The 22,960-nt window shown below is 40.4% G+C and overlaps 1 protein-coding gene and 1 pseudogene across 2 annotated transcripts in view; both read left to right on the top strand.

Moving 5' to 3' along the window:
• The window catches only part of mettl15 (methyltransferase 15, mitochondrial 12S rRNA N4-cytidine), a 157,039-nt gene that overhangs the window by 65,856 nt on the left and 68,223 nt on the right, over positions 1 to 22,960 (top strand). The window lies entirely within an intron of this gene.
• LOC133542819 (uncharacterized) lies at positions 17,065 to 20,354 on the top strand (annotated as a pseudogene).

The raw sequence follows: 22,960 nt of genomic DNA, 5'->3' as shown, positions 1-22,960 counted from the left end.
TTTGTGGGCGTTTTGCACTGATTGTAGATGTTGACATGTGGAGTAAGCACTCTTCATTCTCTAGCAGGTGACTTTAAAAATTATGCTACATATTAGCAGTATTGCTACTTTTTGGAGCAACGCTTTAGCACCACACTTGACAAATTACAGTTGTCTGTTCGACATATTCCCACTTGAAGCCAAACCACCGCCAGACGATGGACCCTCTGCTGTTTTTCTCGGAAAAAATGATTCCTTCATTTGTTACCAGATTCACACCTTCTTTCTCTCGTATTACCACTCGCACGGCTCCGCTAACATCACAGCTAATGTTACCCATGCTGCTACCTCTCTGCTCTGCGAGGACGTATGATGTTGCACGCACGACACTATGTGACGTGTGTAAGAAGGTGCTCTTGCTGTCTGTGAGAAGGAGAGACAAGTAAGAGTGATAAAAGCCTGTAATGGAATGGAATGCCAGCAGCTAAAAGCAACTGCGTGAGAACGTATACTCCAATATCATAATATAGTCATTTTCTATATCGCACAGAGACAAACCCCGGATATATTGAGTATATCGATATATCGCCCAGCCCTACCTTGTTGCCCTAAAATATGAGCCCTCCTTTAAGGCAACAGTTGCCTTGACCTTAAAAAGTAAAAATCCAAGGCTTGAGTATCTGTTTACAAAAACAGTTGCCAAGAGGATTTGTAAAGTTGTGAGATTTAGCGACAAAGTTGCCAAGATGGCATCACTGGTATAAAAACACATCATTAGCTGCTAGTTGCTCGTCAGCCAGAAAGGATCAGACATACCATGAACCATGAATTGATTAACGTGGACCCCAACTTAGACAAGTTGAAAAACTTATTTGAGTATTACCATTTAGTGGTCAATTGTACGGAATATGTACTGTACTGTGTAATCTACTACAAACCCCATTTCCATATGAGTTGGGAAATTGTGTTAGATGTAAATATAAACGGAATACAATGATTTGCAAATCCCTTTCAACCGATATTCAGTTGAATATGCTACAAAGATAACATATTGGATGTTCGAAATGATTAAGCTTTTTTTTTTTTTTTTTTAGCAAATAATCATTAACTTTAGAATTTAATGCCAGCAGCACGTGACAAAGAAGTTGGGAAAGGTGGCAATAAATACTGATAAAGTTGAGGAATGCTCATCAAACACTTATTTGGAACATCCCACAGGTGTGCAGGCTAATTGGGAACAGGTGGGTGCCATGATTGGGTTTAAAAACAGCTTCCCAAAAAATGCTCAGTCTTTAACAAGAAAGGATGGGGCGAGGTACACACCTTTGTCCACAACTGCGTGAGCAAATAGTCAAACAGTTTAAGAACAACGTTTCTCAAAGTGCAATTGCAAGAAATTTAGGGATTTCAACATCAGCGGTCCATAATATCATCAAAAGTTTCAGAGAATCTGGAAAATCACTCAACGTAAGCGGCATGGCCTGAAACCAACATTGAATGACCGTGACCTCCGACATCAATATCTAGGGGTGAACACAGTGGTAAACATGCCGTGTTGCAGCCATGAAATTCTAAGTTAATTATTATTTGCAAAAAAAAATAAAGTTTATGAGTTTGAACATCAAATATCTTGTCTTTGTAGTGCATTCAATTGAATATGGGTTGAAAAGGATTTGCAAATCATTGTATTATGTTTTTATTTACCCCTAACACAACAGGGTTTCCCACACATTCATTTATTTGTGCCGGCCCGCCACGAAAGAATTATGGCCGCCACAAATAAAAAATCAAAAACATTTTTTTATTTTTTTTTTGTATTTAACTACAAGCTCCATTCACGGACAGAGTCCCATTGCTCATATGAGCGGTCAAGCGAGTCAAAAGCCGGGCGGAAAAAAAATAATTTATTTATTTGTCGCGGCCTTAATTCTTTCGTGGCGGGCCGCCACAAATAAAAAAATATAAATATTTTTTCCCGGCTTTTGACTTGCTCGACCGCTCATAAAAGCAATGGGACTCTGTCTGTGAATGGAGCTTGTAGTTACATATTATATAAATATGTAAATATTCAATAAATATGTACATAAAGTGTTATAATTATATTCCAACTCTGCGTTCTTCTTGGTCATCGACTCTGGACAGCCAGTACTTCATCCATGGTTATCGGACCGGACCCCCTCCACAAGGGAGGGGGGGACTTAGGAGAAAGAAAAGAAGCGGCAGATCAACTGGTCTAAAAAGGAGGTCTATTTAAAGGCTAGAGTATACAGATGAGTTTTAAGGTGAGACTTAAATGCTTCTACTGAGGTAGCATCTCAAACTGTTACCGGGAGGGCATTCCAGAGTACTGGAGCCCGAACGGAAAACGCTCTATAGCCCGCAGACTTTTTTGGGGCTCTAGGAATCACTAATAAGCCGGAGTCTTTTGAACGCAGATGTCCCAACTCATATGGAAACGGGGTTTGTAATAAAACTTTCAATCAATCAATCAAACCTTTTTACAAAAATCAGCCAATGCAGTTTGATCAGCACACCCCTAATAATAACAACCACCATGTTTTTTTTTTTTTTTTTGCTCCCTCAGGTTTGACACCCCTCTCAATGAAATACTAATGTGAATGACTCACTCCAAAGTTTGGCGTCAGTCATCACAAATGCTCAACCTGTTATCACCGGGCTTGTTCTGCCCATCTCTCAGCAAAAGTAAATAACCTTGTAAAGATGTGTGTAAGTGGGAGTGACAAGTGTCTAACCCAGCTATAACTTCAATGCACATTCAGCAGTAACCTCATATAAAACTTACACCAGCACAATAAACAATGCTACCCTTTTATCTTCCTTCGCCATATCTTACTGGAGAGGTAAAAAAAAAAAAATTGGGACAAAGCCGCACACTTCAATTGAGAACCCATTTGTCTCATGGCCGATTAACTGTAAGTCGTCCGGTGTGATAAAAGCCAGTTTATTTTGCTTTTCCTGTTCTTTTTTTTGTATTGAATAGCACAACAGGCAAGTTCATTATGCGTGTGACTCATCCCACTAGCCCACACCCCCTCCCTGTCTGCTGCTGTGCACTGAAAAGGAGAGGGAACCGCCATTGATCAATTCCTTCCTCACACATGCACGCACACAGCCCACCTTCAACGTCACTATCGATCGACAGGTTTAATGTTTTTGTGGGAAATAGCAAGCGTTTCTTTCGGTGTAATGTCATGTCTGTTTGTCTTGCGCTGACATTATAATTCAGGCGGAGTGAGAAAATATGTTGGAGTGGCTTTCAATTATTTGTGTATTTTATTCACTTTTTTTTTTTTTGATTGAGTTCTGACTGGCATTTAAAAAATGACCTTGTGTTAGGTCGGATCCCAATTTCAAGAAGTAGTGGTAGAAAACACGTCCTAAGAAAGGAGACACCACTCCTTATTCTGGAAGAAAACATAAACTGTCAGCCAGAGATCTTCCAATGTCATCTCCCATGTACACAGTTTGTACATTTCATGCATATACTGTATTTATGTACAAACTCTGTTTCCATATGAGTTGGGAATTTGTGTTAGATGTAAATATAAACAGAATACAATGATTTGCAAATAATTTTCAACCCATATTCAGTTGAATATGCTACAAAGACAACATATTTTATGTTCAAACTGATACTTTTTTTTTGCAAATAATCATTAACTTTAGAATTTGAAAAAGTTGGGAAAGGTGGCAATAAATACTGATAAAGTTGAGGAATGCTCATCAAACACTTATTTGGAACATCCCACAGGTGTGCAGGCTAATTGGGATCAGGTGGGTGCCATGTTTGGGTATAAAAACAGCCTCCCAAAAAACTGCAGAGTCTTTCACAAGAAAGGATGGGGCGAGGTACACCCCTTTGTCCGCGACTGCGTGAGTAAATAGTCAAACAGTTTAAGAACAACGTTTCTCAAAGTGCAATTGCAAGAAATTTAGGGATTTCAACATCTACCGTCCATAATATCATCAAAAGGTTCAGAGAATCTGGAGAAATCACTCCACGTAAGCGGCATGGCCGGAAACTAACATTGAACGACCGTGACCTTCGATCCCCTCAGACGGCACTGTAGCAAAAATTGACATGAATCTCTTAAGGATATCACCACATGGCCTCAGGAACACTTCAGAAAACCACTTTCACTAAATACAGTTCGTCGCTACATCTGTAAGTGCAAGTTAAAGCTCTACTATGCAAAGCGAAAGCCATTAATCAACAACATCCAGAAACGCTACCGGCTTCTCTGGGCCCGAGATCATCTAAGATGGACTGATGCAAAGTGGAAAAGTGTTCTGTGGTCTGACGAGTCCACATCTAAATTTTTTGGGGGAAATATTCGACATCATGTCATCTGAACCAAAGGGGAAGCGTAACATCCAGACTGTTATCGTAGCAAAATTCAAAAGCCAGCATCTGTGATGGTATGGGGGTGCATGAGTGCCCAAGGCATGGGTAACTTACACATCTGTGAAGGCAGGTTTTGGAACAACATATACTGCCATCTAAGTGACGTCTTTTTCATGGACGTGTCTGCTTATTTCAGCAAGACAATGCTAAGCCCCATTCAGCACGTGTTACAACATTGTGGCTTCGTAAAAAAAGACAGCAGGTACCTTCCTGGCCCGCCTCCAGTGCAGACCTGTCTCCCGTCGAAAATGTGTGGCGCATTATAAAGTGTAAAATACGACAGCGGAGACCCCGGACTTTTGAACGACTGAAGCTCTACATAAAACAAGAATGGGAAAGAATTCCACTTTCAAAGCTTCAACTATTAGTTTCCTCAGTTCCCAAACGTTTATTGAGTGTTGTTAAAGGTAAAGGTGATGTAAGACAGTGGTGAACATAAATGATAAATAGGTTGTACTTGTATTCTCTTTCAAATGTCTATTCATGGTGTTGGATTTTATCAAATAAATTTCCCCCAAAAATGCGACTTATACTCCAGTGCGACAAATATATGTTTTTTTCCTTCTCTATTATGCATTTTCGGCCTGTGCGACGTATACTCCGGAGTGACTTATAATCCGAAAAATACGGTATTTAATTATTTGAAATACTAAATAAAAAAGAGGCCAATACTGATGTACTTCAAAATGCCAAATATTGGCACCGATGATCAGTCGGTCTGTGGTTTATAGCCCAATCAGGGGCAGGTGGAGAGTCCGTGTATTGGCCCCTACGTGCCAAAATGGTGGACCCGCACATGTGTAAATAAAGGAGAAACACATCGCTGGTCGAGTAAGAGTCTGTGCACGAGCAGAGTTTTGGCAATTGTAAATTAAAACTGTGTGCACGCAAAAAAATGGCACTGTTTTGAGACCACAGCTCTAATAAGTGTCCCTGCAGTAGAAATATGTTGTGGTTTTGTCCTTTGGTCTTAAATGTCCACCACAACCTGCTGTTTTCATTCTCTTAAAAAATTACTATACGTTCCCAAAATCTCCTCAAACTATTGATAAAACACTTGTGCTTATTTAAAAGACTGAAAATCAACTTTTAATAATGTTTAACTAAAGCTCCACTGAAATGAGGTCACTGGAATTGGTTGAACCTAATCCTTTTTTAAATATGAGGGCACATTTGAGTCAGTCAAACAGCAGCAGGTTTAACCACTATTCATTTAACTTGTACCAAAAGTGCTTTTGTATGAATTATATTAAAAGTGGGAACAAAAGTATCAAGGTGACCTGCTGTTCATCACTGAAATAAATAAAGTTGCTCTGAACTTACCCTGTATAAACTGACATCTTCGTATTTGTTTGTGACTATTATTAATGGATTAATTATTTTCTTACAGTAAAGCAACTTTCGGGAGCACTTGTACACACACGTTCACATTAGTTCACATTAGAATTTTAATTAATCACGAATAATGGTACTTGTTACAAAGATGATGATTAACTTAGCTCTGGTACTTCTGTTGAAAATATACAGTGGGGCAAAAAAGTATTTAGTCAGCCACCGATTGTGCAAGTTCTCCCACTTAAAATGATGACAGAGGTCTGTAATTTTCATCATAGGTACACTTCAACTGTGAGAGACAGAATGTGAAAAAAAAATCCAGATATTGTAGGAATTGTAAAGAATTTATTTGTAAATTATGGTGGAAAATAAGTATTTGGTCAACCATTCAAAGCTCTCACTGATGGAAGGAGGTTTTGGCTCAAAATCTCACGATACATGGCCCCATTCATTCTTTCCTTAACACGGATCAATCGTCCTGTCCCCTTAGCAGAAAAACAGCCCCAAAGCATGATGTTTCCACCCCCATGCTTCACAGTAGGTATGGTGTTCTTGGGATGGAACTCAGTATTCTTCTTCCTCCAAACACGACGAGTTGAGTTTATACCAAAAAGTTCTATTTTGGTTTCATCTGACCACATGACATTCTCCCAATCCTCTGCTGTATCATCCATGTATCCATTTTGGTATGAAGGCTACAATGATGACTCCCATTGGCCACATTTTGCGTGTTTTTTTTTAAGTGTCCTAAAAAAGAAGATGTGTGCTTTCCTCATAATAATTGTGAACGGTAAGAAAGCTTTCAAAAAAAAGTGCAATTCCCCTTACAGATAACGGTGAATGTGCGATCAAACTAAATTGCGAGATTATTCTGTTTAAACTTGATCATATTTTGTAAATAATAGCCTGCGTTATTGCATTTGACAGCCATAGTAGTAAAAAATATTAACTTGAGGTGACGGATCGCAACAGAATACCATTCACAACCTTATTCAGAGTCTTCAAAGGCATTCCATAACCCGACCTAATCTACAGGTGTTTGGCTTTGTTGGGAGGAAACCAACCTAGTTAGCCCACATTATTCATTGGAATACCACAGTATTTTTTTCATGAAACGAATTTTTGGAAAGTCTGAATTACAAACCCCGTTTCCATATGAGTTGGGAAATCGTGTTAGATGTAAATATAAACGGAATAAAATGATTTGCAAATCCTTTTCAACCCATATTCAGTTGAATGCACTACAAAGACAAGATAGTTGATGTTCAAACTGATAAACTTTTTTTTTTTTGCAAATAATCATTAACTTTATAATTTGATGCTTGCAACACGTGACAAAGACGTTGGGAAAAATGGCAATAAATACTGATAAAGTTGAGGAATACTCATCAAACACTTGGAACATCCTACAGGTGTGCAGGCTAATTGGGAACAGGTGGGTGCCATGATTGGGTATAAAAACAGCTTACCAAAAAATGCTCAGTCTTTCACAAGAAAGGATGGGGCGAGGTACACCCCTTTGTCCACAACTGCGTGAGCAAATAGTCAAACAGTTTAAGAACAATATTTTTCAAAGTGCAATTGCAAGAAATTTAGGGATTTCAACATATGGTCCATAATATCATCAAAAGGTTCAGAGAATATGGAGAAATCACTCCACGTAAGCGGCATGGCCGGAAACCAAAATTCTATGACCGTGACCTTCGATCCCTCAGACAGCACTGTATCAAAAACCGACATCAATCTCTAAAGGATATCACCACATGGGCTCAAGAACACTTCAGAAAACCACTGTCACTAAATACAGTTTGTCGCTACATCTTTAAGTGCAAGTTAAAGCTCTACTAAGCAAAGCGAAACATCAACACAACACAAAACACACAACATCCACAAACGCCGCCGGCTTCTCCGAGCCCGAGATCATCTAAGATGGACTGATGCAAAGTGGAAAAGTGTTCTGTGGTCTGACAAGTTTACATTTCAAATTGTTTTTGGAAATATTCGACATTGTGTCATCCGGACCAAAGAAGAAGCGAACCATCCAGACTTTTATCGACACAAAAATCAAAAGCCAGCATCTGCATTAGTGGGTAACTTACACATCTGTGAAGGCACCATTAATGCTGAAAGGTAAATACAGGTTTTGGAACAACATATGCTGCCATCTAAGCGCCGTCTTTTTCATGGACGCCCCTGCCTTTTTCAGCAAGACAATGCCAAGCCACATTCAGCACGTGTTACAACAGCGTGGCTTCGTAAAAAAAAGAGTGCCGGTACTTTCCTGGCCCGCCTGCAGTCCAGACCTGTCTCCCGTCGAAAATGTGTGGTGCATTATGAAGCGTAAAATACAACAGCGGAGACCCAGGACTGTTGAACGACTGAAGCTCTACATAAAACAAGAATGGGAAGGAATTCCACTTTCAAAGCTTCAACAATTAGTTTCCTCAGTTCCCAAACGTTTTTTGAGTGTTGTTAAAAGAAAAGGTGATGTAACACAGTGGTGAACATGCCCTTTCCCAACTACTTTGGTACGTGTTGCAGCCATGAAATTCAAAGTTAATAATTATTTGAGTTTGAACATCAAATATCTTGTCTTTGTAGTGCATTCAATTGAATATGGGTTGAAAAGATCATTGTATTCCGTTTATATTTACATTAACACAATTTCCCAACTCATATGGAAACGAGGTTTGTACAAACACTAGCTGAGTTACTTCAAATAATGGAAAGTTTCATGGTCTATTGATTGGTGTATCTTCAACTTATTATAAACATTGATCTGAGAAACAAGACCCTTATTTAATCAAGTCTGTATAGCAACAACCCACACATCTCATTGATTAGTTCACCTTCCCTCTATTAATGGCACATTGATATACATTCATATGAAATAGTTGTCAGTGTTTTTTGATTGTAATAGTTTTGATACACTATACACATTTAATGAATAATTAACTGTTATTTCCCAGCACCATTTGTTATTGTCAAACAGGGGAAGCTCCTATGTGTTTATGAAACAAATCTGCCGGGAAATAAGTTACAGAAAACTGTGATTTTTGGGCAATTAAGTCTGAACACCTCCAATTGTTTTGTAATCTGGTCAGTGATAATGACTAAGTGCAAGTACAACCACAGTTAATGGGTGCTTCTTTAGTGCAGATGCATATTTTTATGAGCTCCATAATTACAGACTTTTAGTGTCATATTTTAGTATGTGAGGAAATAAAATGCTTTGATATTTTTAATTATACCAAGGAATATGCAAACTGTAGTGTTGCATGACAGTCACCAGTGGAGATTTTTTTTTTTATGGATTGTGGGATTGTGACCTTCTCTGCTACTCTGGTTTGATTTCTTTTTGACTTCGGAATAGGCGCTCCCGTCTTTCCATTTCAACAGTTGCAGTGTTTTTTGCGCACAATGACCCCACTTGGGCTTATTTGGAAGCCAGTGTTCCTTAAAGCTCTGAGGAGTCTTAGTGTTCTCCGGGCTCCTGAAATTAAATCAGTGCTCCATCTCGGTGGAATTCTAAAACTCAGAGCACGTCCAATGGGTAAGAAAGCTGGTAAAAATAGTATGCGGCCTTGTTGCACAATTGCTGTAAATTGACCAAGTCTTTTCTACATTTCACAGGCTTTTTTTGTAATTGTTGTGGCTAAAAAAAAAAGATTTTGCAGCAGCATTTTGGAAAGTTGCGGCAAAATGTTCAATTTTAAGGCACTTTTTTTTTGCATCTCTAGTTATTTGTTTAAATTATTACCAATGTTTTAAACGGGTTTTTTGCTACTCTGACCCCAAAAAACTCAGGATTGACATATTCTCATATTAAATTAAACATTTTTGAACATTGACAGCAATTTACCAATCCTCCTCGGATCCCGTGGGCCTTTTTTCTTTTTTGTGATGCCTGATTTTGCAGTTTTTCCCCAAAATTGCAATGGTTTGCAGGTTTTTTGCAGATTGTGGAAGAAAAGTTGAAGTTGCAATTAGGGATGGACAATATATCGATATACTTGACATACTCGACAGCCATAGTAATAAAAATTATAAAATATATCGCGGGTTTATAGAAAATGACTATATTGTGATATTCGAGTATACGTTCTCACGCAGTTGCTTTTAGCTGCGGGCATTACATTACCGGGTTTTCTTCACTCTTTCCAGTCGCTCCTTCTCACAGAGACATAAAACAAGCGCACCTTGTTACACACGTCACATACTGTCGTGCGTGCAACATCATACTCTCTCGCGGCATGGGTAGCGGCATGGGTAAAGTTAGCTGCGGTGCTCAGGGTGTGGTGCGAGTGGTAATTCAAGAGAAAGAAGGTGCAAATGTGATAATAAATGAAGGAGGAATAATTAATTCCTAAGAAAAACAGCACTGTGTCCATCGTGTGGCGGTGGTTTGGCTTCAAGCAGGAAGATGTCGAACAGACAACCATAATATGTCAAGTATGCGGGAAAAGCGTTGCTACAAAAAAGTAGCAGCACTGCTTGTTTGTAGCTTTTGAATAGTCACCCGGTAGAGAATGAGGAGTGCTTGAAACTCTGCAAGTCAACATCTCTGTTTGGTGCCACACCAACAAAATGCCCAAGTAACCATTTCTAGATCAACACCATATGAAACAAATAGTCAACAACAGAAGGAGATAACGTCTGCAGTAAACTACCATTTAGCGAAAGACATGCACAATTTGATGTGCTATTATGCAGTTGATTTTTATTTGACAGTTTTTGAAATATCTTGTGTGACATCATGCACAAAAATGCACTTTATTTGTTTTAAACTATTGCAGTGACGTTCTGTACAAAAAGTGCACTTTAATTTTGTGTTGTTTTGGTATGTCATCTTAGTGACATCATGCACAAAAGTGCACTAATAGCTTGTTTTAAAATGTCTCTGAAAATCTTGCACTTTCTGTTCTGAAATGACATGAATGTTTGTGCCACTGCTTAATATCAGTTTAGTAAATACAGTTTTGGTGAATTGACTTAGTTGTGATTTCCCTCTCTGCATGAAAGTTTAGAATGAGCATATATTAATGCAGTGTGAACAAGATTGTTTTAATGTAGACACATAGAATCATCATGCTGCTGTGATTATATGCATCAAGTGTTCATTCAAGGCTAAAGCAAAATACCGAGATATTTATCGTGTATCGCGATATGGCCTAAAAATATTGAGATATTAATAAAAAGCCATATAAACAGTTGTGATTCTCATTGTAGTGATAATAGGGAAATTTGCTGAAGAAAAAGTAATTATTAACAACAGAAAGACCGAGATGAGTGTCTTTTCAACATGGCACACACAATTTGGAAATTAGGCTTTATTCAGTCCCACCAAAGTACACCTGTTTAAGTGCAAGGAAATGACAAAAACATTGAAAAAAACCTTTCACTATAGAAAATAGTGTATACTGAAGATGAGTAAACAATACAAATATTCTCCGTAGACCAAAGACACTTTGTATAAGAGCTGTACACTGAGTTCTCTGAAGTGTATCTGCCTTAAAAATATGTACTGTCACCAAAATGGTTGAAATGTGTACTCACTTTTTTGTGTGTACATTTACCTATTTAAGATAGTTTCAATATACACCATATTCTTTGGAGTATATGGCGCACTTAAAATATGTTAATTTTTAAAAAAAATTGACAGTGCACCTTATAACCCGGTGCATTTAATGTACAGAATAATTCTGGTTGTGCTTACCGACCTCAGAGCAATTTTATTTGGTCCAGGGTGTAATGATAAGTGTGACCAGTAGATGGTAGTCACACATAAGAGATACGTGTAGATAGCAATATGACGCCAGTGTACAACACCAAAACTTTAAAAGTTCCATTAAAAATAAAGAACATTACACACGGCACTCAAATATGTCAAAATGTTTTAGTATGACTTGGAAGCCACACCGCATGATAGATTGTCGGCCCATTACATCCGTGGTAGTCAAAGATACAGGTTTTACTATCTGGACCATAATTATAGGAACGCAAAATGGCACACATTAGCAGACATATTTTCTGGCGTTTTGTTTCACAATATTATGCAAAACCAACTTTTCTTACCTTCTGGTACCTGCTGATGTGTATTGGGGATCTGCATGAATTTGCGCTCATCCGCCACTGTAGTCTGTGTGGATTCCGTAGTCGATTGTCATGTTCTGTGGTCATGTTTTGTTTAGTTTTGTTCTGTTTATGTAAGACTCCATTACTTCCTGTTTTTGTGCACCCTGGTTTGGTTTAGTTTCCATGACAACTCATTAGTTTCACCTGCCTCAGTTGTTTGGACTCACGCACCTGTTAATCATGACATTATTATTTAAGCCTGTAGTTGCCAGGTACTCGGCCAGGCGACATTGACATTCATCTCTTGCTCTGCCCATGTTGGATCTCTTGTGTTTGTTCGGTCCATGCCATAGTTCTCGTCACCGTAAGTGTTTTTGTTTCATGTTCATAGTTCGTAGTGCCCACGGGCACCAGGTAGCCCGTAAAGACCAGATGAGTCGCCCGCTGGCCTGTTCTAAAAAGAGCTCCAATAGCAGCACTTACCAGTGAGCTGCCTCTATTTTTTTAATTTATTTATTTACTAGCAAGCTGGTCTCGCTTTGCTTGACATTTTTAATTCTAAGAGAGACAAAACTCAAATAGAATTTGAGAATCCAAGAAAATATTTTAAAGACTTGGTCTTCACTTGTTTAAATAAATTCTTTAATTTTTTTACTTTGCTTATTATAACTTTCATGAAGACAATTTTAGAGAAAAAATACAACTTTAAAATTGATTTTAAGATGTATAAACACATATACCTTTTTACCTTTTAATTTCCTTCCTCTTCTTTCCTGACAATTTAAATCAATGTTCAAGTAAATTTATTTTTTATTGTGAAGAATAATAAATATATTTTAATTCAATTTTTCATTGTAGTTTCTGTTTTTTCGACGAAGAATATTTGTAAAATATTTCATCAAACTTATTATGATTAAAATTCCCCAAAAATATTCTGGCAAATCTAGAAAATCTGTAGAATCAAATTTAATTTAATTATTTCAAAGTCTTTTGAATTTCTTTTAAAATTTTTGTTCTGGAAAATCTAGAAGAAATAATAATTTGTCTTTGTTAGAATATAGCTTGGTCCAATTTGTTATATATTCTCACAAAGTGCAGATTGGATTTTAACCTATTCAAAACATGTTATCAAAATTATAATATTAATCTTCATCAGGAAAAATTACTATTGATGTTCTATAAATTATTTTTTCAAAAAGATTCAAATTAAGTAGTTTTTTCTTCTTTTTTTCGGTTGAATATTGAATTTTAAAGAGTCGAAATTGAAGATAAACTATGTTTCAAAATGTAGTTTTCATTGTTTTTGTGTTTTCTCCTCTTTTAAACCGTTCAATGAAGTGTTTTTTTCATCATTTATTCTCTACAAAAAAACCTTACGTGGAAAGAAAGAAAATGGCCAACGGAAATACCCTTTTTTTTTATATATTTATCTGTTTCTATATATATTTATTGTGAGAAATCATTAAGATGATCAGTTTTTCCACAAAGATGAATTTCATTAATTATTAATAATAACATAGAGTTAAAGGTAAATTGAGCAAATTGGCTATTTATGTCAATTTATTTAAGTGTGTATAAAACTGGTAGCCCTTCGCATTAATCAGTACCCAAAAAGTAGTTCTTGGTTTCAAAAAGGTTGGTGACCTTTGCGCTACACCAAGTCGAGGTTGGGAGGCTTGCAACCCCAATTTTTTCCTTGCAATGTTAGTGGAGAGACAGATTGTATCCCCAAAAACTTTTGAGCTGGGGCACTAGTAGACCGATGTCCCACTGTACGTCTGAAGGTACATCGGTATCTGGGCCTGCTGATGAACACTGCTCATTGTTCCCACATTAAACCTTACCCAGAAGTTAAGATCATTCACTTCATTGCCATTATTGACTATATGTTGCCTAGTGTTCCATTAAAGAGAGTCTCTGTCACTGATGATGACAAACCTTGCTCAACTATGTGCAGACAATAAAAATCGAATAAAATAAAGACATTATTGCGACTGCTTTGGTGGCAAAGATTCTGACAGAAAATTGAAAAGGACTGTTGCTCATAAACTCAAGAGTGCCCAAAAACTTTAATAAAAGAAAGAAATGAAGGAGTTCCGGCACTCACATTCGAAGCAATAGTTTAAATCTGTCAAAGGCCTTATGGAAATAGACACAGCTCGGTAGCTGTTTCACAGCACCTTAATACAAACCCTGTTTCCATATGAGTTGGGAAATTGTGTTAGATATAAATATAAACGGAATACAATGATTTGTAAATCCTTTTGAACCCATATTCTGTTGAATGCACTACAGAGACAAGATATTTGATGTTCAACCTCATAAACTTTTTTTTTTTTTTAAATAATGAATAACTTAGAATTTCATGGCTGCAACACGTTCCAAAGTAGTTGGGAAAGGGCATGTTGACCACTGTGTTATATCACCTTTTCTCTTAACAACACTCAATAAACGTTTGGGAACTGAGGAAACTAATTGTTGAAGCTTTGAAAGTGGAATTCTTTCCCATTCTTGTTTTATGTAGAGCTTCAGCTGTTCAACAGTACGAGGTCTACGCTGTCGTATTATACGCTTCATAATGCGGCACACATTTTCGATGGGAGACAGGTCTGGACTGCAGGCGGGCCAGGAAAGTACCTGAACTCTTTTTTTACAAAGCCACACTGTTGTAACAGGTGCTGAATGTGGCTTGGCATTGTCTTGCTGAAATGAGCAGGGGCGTCCATGAAAAAGACGGCGCTTAGATGGCAGCATATGTTGTTCCAAAACCTGTATGTACCTTTCAGCATTAATGGTGCCTTCACAGATGTGTAAGTTACCCATGCCTTGGGCACTAATGCACCCCCATACCATCACAGATGCTGGCTTTTGAACTTTGCGTCGATAACAGTCTGGATGGTTTGCTTCCCCTTTGGTCCGGATGACACGATGTAGAATATTTCCAAAAACAATTTGAAATGTGGACTCCTCAGACACAGAACACGTTTCCACCATGCATCAGTCCACTAAAAAACTTTTTTTTTTTGCAAGTAATCATTAACTTTAGAATTTGATGCCAGCAACACGTAACAAAGAATTTGGAAAAAGTGGCAATAAATACTGATAAAGTTGAGGAATGCTCATCAAACACTTATTTGGAATATCCCACAGGTGTGCAGGCTAATTGGGAACAGGTGGGTGCCATGATTGGGTATAAAAACAGCTTCCCAAAAAATGCTCAGTCTTTCACAAGAAAGGATGGGGCGAGGTACACCCCTTTGTCCACAACTGTGTGAGCAAATAGTCAACGTGCAATTGCAAGAAATTTAGGGATTTCAACATCCACGGTCCATAATATCATCAAAAGGTTCAGAGAATCTGGAGAAATTTCTCCACATAAGCGGCATGGCCAGAAACCAACATTGAATTACCAGGACCTTCGATCCCTCAGACGCCGCTGTATGAAAAACTGACATCAATCTCTAAAGGATATCACCACATGGGCTCAGGAACACTTGAGAAAACCACTGTCACTAAATACAGTTGGTCGCTACATCTGTAAGTGCAAGTTAAAGCTCTACTATGCAAAGCGAAAGCCATTCATCAACAACATCCAGAAGCGCCGCCGGCTTCTCCGAGCCCGAGATCATCTAAGATGGACTGATGCAAAGTGGAAAAGTGTTCTATGGTCTGACGAGTCCACATTTCAAATTGTTTTTAATATTCCACATTGTGTCATCCGGACCAAATGGGAAGCGTACAATCCAGACTGTTGTTGACGCGAAGTTCAAAAGCCAGCTTCTGTGATGGTATGAGGGTGCATTAGTGCCCAAGGCATGAGTAACTTACACATCTGTGAAGGCACCATTAATGCTGAAAGGTAAATACAGGTTTTGGAACAACATATGCTGCCATCCAAGCACCGTCTTTTTCATGGATGCCCCTGCTTATTTCAGCAAGACAATGCCAAGCCACATTCAGCACGTGTTAAAACAGCGTGGCTTCGTAAAAAAATGAGTGCGGGTACTTTCCTGGCCCATCTGCAGTCCAGACCTGTCCCCCAAAGAAAATGTGTGGCGCATTATGAAGCGTAAAATACGACAGCGTAGACCCCGGACTGTTGAACGACCGAATCTCTACATAAAACAAGAATGGGAAAGAATTCCACTTTCAAAGCTTCAACAATTAGTTTCCTCAGTTCCCAAATGTTTATTGAGTGTTGTTAAAAGAAAAGGTGATGTAACACAGTGGTGAACATGCCCTTTCCCAACTACTTTGGCAAGTGTTGCAGCCATGAAATTCTACGGTAATGATTATTTGCAAAAAAAATAAAATATTTATCAGTTTGAACATCAAATATATTGTCTTTGTAGTGCTTTCAATTGAATATGGGTTGAAAAGGATTTGCAAATCATTGTATTCCGTTTATATTTACATCTAACACAATTTCCCAACTCATATGGAAACGGGGTTTGTACATAAAGATTTCTACACATAGAAGTAATCATCAACTTAAAGTGCCCTCTTTGGGGATTGTAATAGAGATCCATCTGGATTCATGAACTTAATTTAAACATGTCTTAACAAAAAAAAAAATCTTTAACATCAATATTTATGGAACATGTGCACAAAAAATGTAGCTGTCGCATTTCTTTTCACAGTTTATGAACTTACATTCATATTTTGTTGGAGTATTATTCAATAAATATATTAATAAAGGATTTTGAATTGTTGCTATTTTTAGAATATTTAAAAAAAATCTCACGTACCCGTTGGCATACCTTCAAATACCCCCAGTGGTACGCGTACCCCCATTTGAGAACCACTGATAAGGAACCCTATGGGTTTGGAATGGGATGTTACTTCAAGTTCACTGGTGGCCAAATACTTTTGGCAATATAATGTATCTCTGCCATGCCTCCACGGTGTGATTTCAAATTTTCGGGGGAAATGCAGATTCCAAATACACAAAAAGAGGTACCGATGTATAAGACAAATTGGTTGTGCATAATAGGTCCTCTTTAAAACTGTAAACATTGGCCACTTGTCAGCTTCATCATCTTATTCCTTCTTAAAAACAGCTATAATTAGATTTTTTTGTTTAGTTTTTGCACTGTGAAAGTCAAATGTTTTGCTGCCATCATTATTTGTTTTCTGAAGATATTTTACTGGTTATGACCCAAGCAAATGGACAACGGATTACGAGCGCAGTCTGCATATGCGGCAAGGTCTGCAAAAACTCGAGAGGTCTGAAGATCCACCAGACTAAGATGGCCTGCCTTGGGAGGGAACAAGTGAAGCGACGCTCAGAAACGGCAGCCGATGCAACAGTTCCTGTTGTGCCTGCTGCAGAACCTGGTCAGACGGAGGAGGAGCCAGGTCCGGAGTCTACCCACAGTACCCGGAACCTCCAAGCAACACGTTTCCCCCCACCAAGCAGAAAATCGGAACACCGCCGGGTGAGGTGGCCTGTCGCTAATAGCCAGGAGTGGACCAAGCTGGATGAGGACGTAGATGAAGCCCTGGAATCCATTTCGAAGGGTGACGCTGACCAGAAACTCCAAACCATGTGCTCCCTCATAATGAGCATAGGAGGTGAGCGTTTTGGAGTGGAACAGAAGCAAGGAGCAGCTATAAACCCGGCAAAACTCAATCGGCGGGAAGTCAAGATAAGCGGGTTGAGGCAAGAACTCAAATCCTTGAGACGTCAGTTTAAGGCAGCCAACGAAGAGGAGAGACCTCCTCTGTCGGAACTCACTAACATCGTAAGAAAGAAGCTCATCACGTTGAGGAGGGCCGAATGTCACCGAAGGAGGGGAAAGGAAAGGGCACGGAAGCGAAGCGCCTTCATTGGCAACCCCTTCACCTTCACTAAGAGGCTTTTGGGCCAGAAGCGAAGTGGTCACCTCGCTTGCCCTGTAGAAGAGATTGACCATCATCTCAATGCCACCTTCAGTGATGTTTCAAGAGATCTAGAGCTTGGCCATTCTGAGGCACTGGTGACTCCAGCAGATCCAGCGTCCCAATTCAACAGTGACGAACCCACCCTGGCAGAGGTAAAGGAAGTTGTGAAAGCTGCAAGATCTGGTTCGGTTCCCGGCCCCAGCGGTGTCCCTTACAAGGTCTACAAGCAGTGTCCACGGCTCCTCAAGCATCTGTGGAAGATCTTGAAGGTGATTTGGCGGAGAGGGAAAGTCTCCGCCCAGTGGAGATATGCGGAAGGCGTCTGGATCCCGAAAGAAGAGAACTCCAGCAACATCGAGCAGTTTCGTATAATCTCGCTGCTCAGCGTTGAGAGCAAGATATTCTTTAAGATCCTGTCCCAACGACTAACCGAGTTCCTCTTGAAGAACGCCTACATAGACACCTCTGTCCAGAAGGGGGGAGTACCTGGAGTGCCTGGGTGCCTGGAGCATACAGGAGTAGTGACGCAGTTGATCCGGGAGGCAAGGGAGAGCAAAGGAGATTTGGCAACTCTCTGGCTTGACTTAACCAACGCCTATGGATCAATCCCGCACAAACTTGTTGAAACAGCACTGACAAGACACCATGTTCCTGGGAAGATCTGCAACCTTATCATGGACTACTACCACAACTTCTACGCAAGAGTCTCCTCAAGCCACGTAACATCTTCCTGGCACCGCCTGGAGAAGGGCATAATCACTGGTTGTACAATCTCAGTGTCACTCTTCTCCTTGGCAATGAACATGATTGTCAAGTCTGCGGAGGTTGAATGCAGAGGGCCAAAATCAAGATCTGGGACCCGGCAGCCCCCCATAAGAGCTTTTATGGATGACTTGACAGTGATGACCACATCTGTGCCTGGGTGCAGGTGGCTCCTCCAGGGGCTTGAACGGCTCATCACATGGGCAAAGATGAGCTTCAAGCTAGCAAAGTCCAGGTCTCTGGTCCTAAAGAAAGGTAAAGTGGCCGACCATTTCCGCTTTACAGTTGGGGGGTCCTTGATTCCAACGGTGACCGAAAGACCTGTAAAGAGCCTGGGCAAGATCTTTCATAGCTCCCTGAAGGACGCAGAGGCTTTGCGGCAGACAAAGAGCGACCTGACCTCATGGCTCACAGCCATTGACAAATCTGGTCTCCCAGGAAAGTTCAAAGCCTGGATGTACCAACACGGAGTCTTGCCTAGAATACTCTGGCCTCTGTTAATCTACGAGGTACCAATGACGACGGTTGTGGTACTAGAGAAGACCATCAGTCAGTTCCTAAGGAGATGGCTGGGGCTCCCTCGGTCCTTAAGCAGCATTGCTCTTTATGGCCATTCCACCAAGTTGCAGCTCCCTCTCAGGGGATTGTTGGAAGAATTCAAGGTCACCCGCTCCAGAGAGGTAATGATGTACAGGGACTCCGCAGATGTCAAGGTCGCTTCGGCAGGAATCATTGTTAAGACCGGGAGGAAGTGGCAGGCACAAGCAGAGCAGAGGCGCGGCTGAGGCACAAAACCTTGCTGGGTACTGTGGCAAGGGGGAGGGCAGGCCTCGGCAGCTTTCCAAAACCACGCTTTGACCAGGCCCGTGGCAAGGAGAAGCGCCAACTGGTCCAAGAGGAGATCCGTGCAGAGGTGGAGGAAGAACGTTGCTGCCGGATGGTCGGCATGTCCAAACAAGGGGCGTGGACAAGGTGGGAGCATGCAGAACCTCGAAAACTCACCTGGGCAGAGCTCTGGAGAGCTGAACCTCTACGCACAAAATTTCTCATCCAGTCTGTGTATGATGTCCTCCCATGCCCCGCCAACCTGCACACCTGGGGCCTAGCAGACACTCCGGAGTGCAAACTGTGCCAGAGGAGGGGCACCTTGGAGCACATCCTGAGTTGTTGCCCAAAGGCACTAGGGGAGGGGCGGTATCGCTGGCGCCACGACCAAGTTTTAAAAGCCCTGGCGGATTCTATCTGCGCAGCGATACTTAACAGCAAGTCCCAGGCCGCCCCGAAGGAGTCAATCACCTTCATCAGAGCAGGACAGAAGGCAAACCGCAAGCCCAACTTCTCAGGAGGGATCCTCGCCACCGCTCGTGACTGGCAGCTCCATGTTGACTTGGGAAGGCAACTGAAGTTCCCGGCCAACATCGCTACCACGTCACTCCGCCCAGACATGGTGTTAACATCGGAGTCAACCAAGCAAGTGGTGCTACTGGAGCTGACTGTCCCTTGGGAGGAGCGGATTGACGAAGCAAATGAGCGAAAGTGGTCCAAATACGCTGAGCTCACTGCAGAGTGTCGGAGTAACGGCTGGAGAGCCCGCTGCGAACCGGTCGAAATTGGGTGCAGGGGTTTTGCTGGTCACTCACTACAGCGTGTGTTCAGAATCCTTGGCATTAGAGGACTGCAATCTAGAAAAGCCACCAAGAACATCCTTGAGGCCGCAGAAAAAGCCTCCCGGTGGCTGTGGATCCGTAGGGGGGATCCGTGGTGCGCTACTTGGACACAGGCCGGGGTCTGATCACCCCCGGCTGGGTCGCCCGGGCGAGGGTGTCTGATGATTAAAGACCCGAAACACCCTATGACCCCGGGTTTATCACTGATGACGTGTCCAAGCATCACCGTGAGGTGTATTCAAGTTCTAATAGGGTAAAATTAATGTTTTGTCTCAATGCCTAGCTAGATTTAATTACTTTACTTTTGTTCAGCAATATTTGGTTTCCAACTAGGGCTGGGCGATATGGCCTTTTATTAATATCTCGATAGTTTTAGGCCATGTCACGATACACGATATATATTGCGATATTTTGCCTTAGCCTTGAATTAACAGTTGATGCATATAATCACAGCAGTATGATAATTTTATGTGTCTACATTAAAACATTCTTCTTCATACTTCATGAATATATGCTCATTTTAAACTTTCATGCAGAGAGGGAATTCACAACAAAGGCAATCGACCAAAACTGTACTTATTAAACATTTATTAAGCAGTGGCACAAACATTCATGTTATTTCAAAACAGAAAGTGCAAGATTGTCAGAGACGTTTTAAAACAAGCTATGAGTGCACTTTGTGCATGATGTCACTAAGATGACATATCAAAACAACACTAAATTAAAGTGCACTTTTTGTACAGAACTCCACTACAATAGTTTAAAACAAATAAAGTGCACTTCCTGTGCATGATGTCACTAAGATGACTAATCAAAACAACACTAAATTAAAGTGTACTTTCTGTGCAGAACGCCACTACAAAAGTTTAAAACAAATAAGGTGCACTTCCTGTGCATGTCACTAAGATGACATATCAAAACAACACTTAATTAAAGTGTACTTTTTGTGCAAAACGCCACTACAATAGTTTAAAACAAATAAGGTGCACTTCCTGTGCATGATGTCACTAAGATGACAAATCAAAACAACACTAAATTAAAGTGTACTTTTTGTACAGAATGCCACAACCATAGTTAAAAACAAATAAAGTGCACTTTTGTGCATGATGTCACACAAGATATTTCCATAAGTGTCACATAAAAATGAGCTGCAAATCAAATAGTATAAGTCCTATAGCAATGGTTCTTAACCTGGGTTCGATCGAACCCTAGGGGTTCGGTGAGTCGGCCTATCGGCGTATTACGGATACGGCAACAGCTGACTGATTTTCAAGTGTGTCATTTGTTGTGAGTTCATGCACTGTCTTAGTTTCGTTACTTGAACGAGGTGATGCTCATGCACGGTTCATTTTGTACACGCGTAAAAAAAACATGGTAACACTTAAGTATGGGGAACATATTCACCATTAATTAATTGCTTATGAACATGCAAATTAAGAACATATTGGCTCTTAACTATCAATCAATCATCAATCAATGTTTACTTGTATAGCCCTAAATCACTAGTGTCTTAAAGGGCTGCACAAACCACATCACAAACCATTACGACATCCTCGGTAGAGCCCACATAAGGGCAAAGAAAACTCACACCCAGTGGGACGTCGGTGACAATGACTATGAGAACCTTGGAGAGGACGAAAGCAATGGATGTCAAGCGGGTCTAACATGATACTGTGAAAGTTCAATCCATAGTGGATCCAACACAGCCGGTATAGTCCAGTCCAAAGCGAAGCCAGCAGGAAACCATCCCAAGCGGAGGCGGATCAGCAGCGCAGGGATGTCCCTAGCCGATACACAGGCAAGCAGTCCATCCTGGGTCCCGACCCTGGACGAGCGGTCCATCCTGGGTCCCGACTCAGGACAGCCAGTACTTCATCCATGGCCATCGGACCGGCCCCCCTCCACAAGGGAGAGTGGGACATAGGAGTAAATAGAAAAGAAACGGCAGATCAACTGATCTAAAAAGGGAGTCTATTTAAAGGCTAGAGTATACAAATGAGTTTTAAGGTGAGACTTGAATGCTTCTACTGAGGTAGCATCTCGAACTGTTACCGGGAGGGGATTCCAGAGTACTGGAGTTCGAATGGAAAACGCCCTATAGCCCGCAGACTTTTTTGGGGCTTTGGGAATCACTAATAAGCCGGAGTCCTTTGAACGCAGATTTCTTGCCGGGACATATGGTACAATACAATCGGCAAGATAGGCTGGAGCTAGACCGTGTAGTATTTTATACGTAAGTAGTAAAACCTTAAAGTCACATCTTAAGTGCGCAGGAAGCCTGTGTAATATGATCAAACTTTATTGTTCTTGTCAAAAGTCTAGCAGCCGCATTTTGTACCAACTGTAATCTTTTAATGCTAGACATGGGGAGACCCGAAAATAATACGTTACAGTAATCAAGGCGAGACGTAACAAACGCATGGATAATGATCTCAGTCATTATTAAGTACTTATTAATTCCTTATTCGGCAAGGCATTATTATAACCCTGACCCTAACCCTAACCAGATAACTCTAAAATAAGTCTTTATTACTTAGAATATGTTCCCCTAGTGTCCAAATAACTCTAAATTAAGTCTTTGTTACTTAGAATATGTTCCCCATATTAAAGTGTTACCAAAAACATATAACTTTGTCTTGAATTAAAAAAAAAAAATCATTTTATTTTTCACTAAAGAAGGTTTCGGTGAATGTGTGTATTAAACTGGTGGGGTTCGGTACCTCCAACCAGGTTAAGAACCACTGTCCTAATAGTGTTGAGTTGGAAATCGTTGCTTCAGCATTTTGTGGGTGTGGCACCGAACGGAGATGTTGACATGCACAGTTTGAAGCAC

This window comes from Nerophis ophidion, linkage group LG25 (genome assembly GCF_033978795.1).
Source record: "Nerophis ophidion isolate RoL-2023_Sa linkage group LG25, RoL_Noph_v1.0, whole genome shotgun sequence".
NCBI lineage: Eukaryota > Metazoa > Chordata > Actinopteri > Syngnathiformes > Syngnathidae > Nerophis > Nerophis ophidion.
Note: the sequence above shows the minus strand (reverse complement) of the source record. Positions and strands in the feature narration are given on the sequence as shown.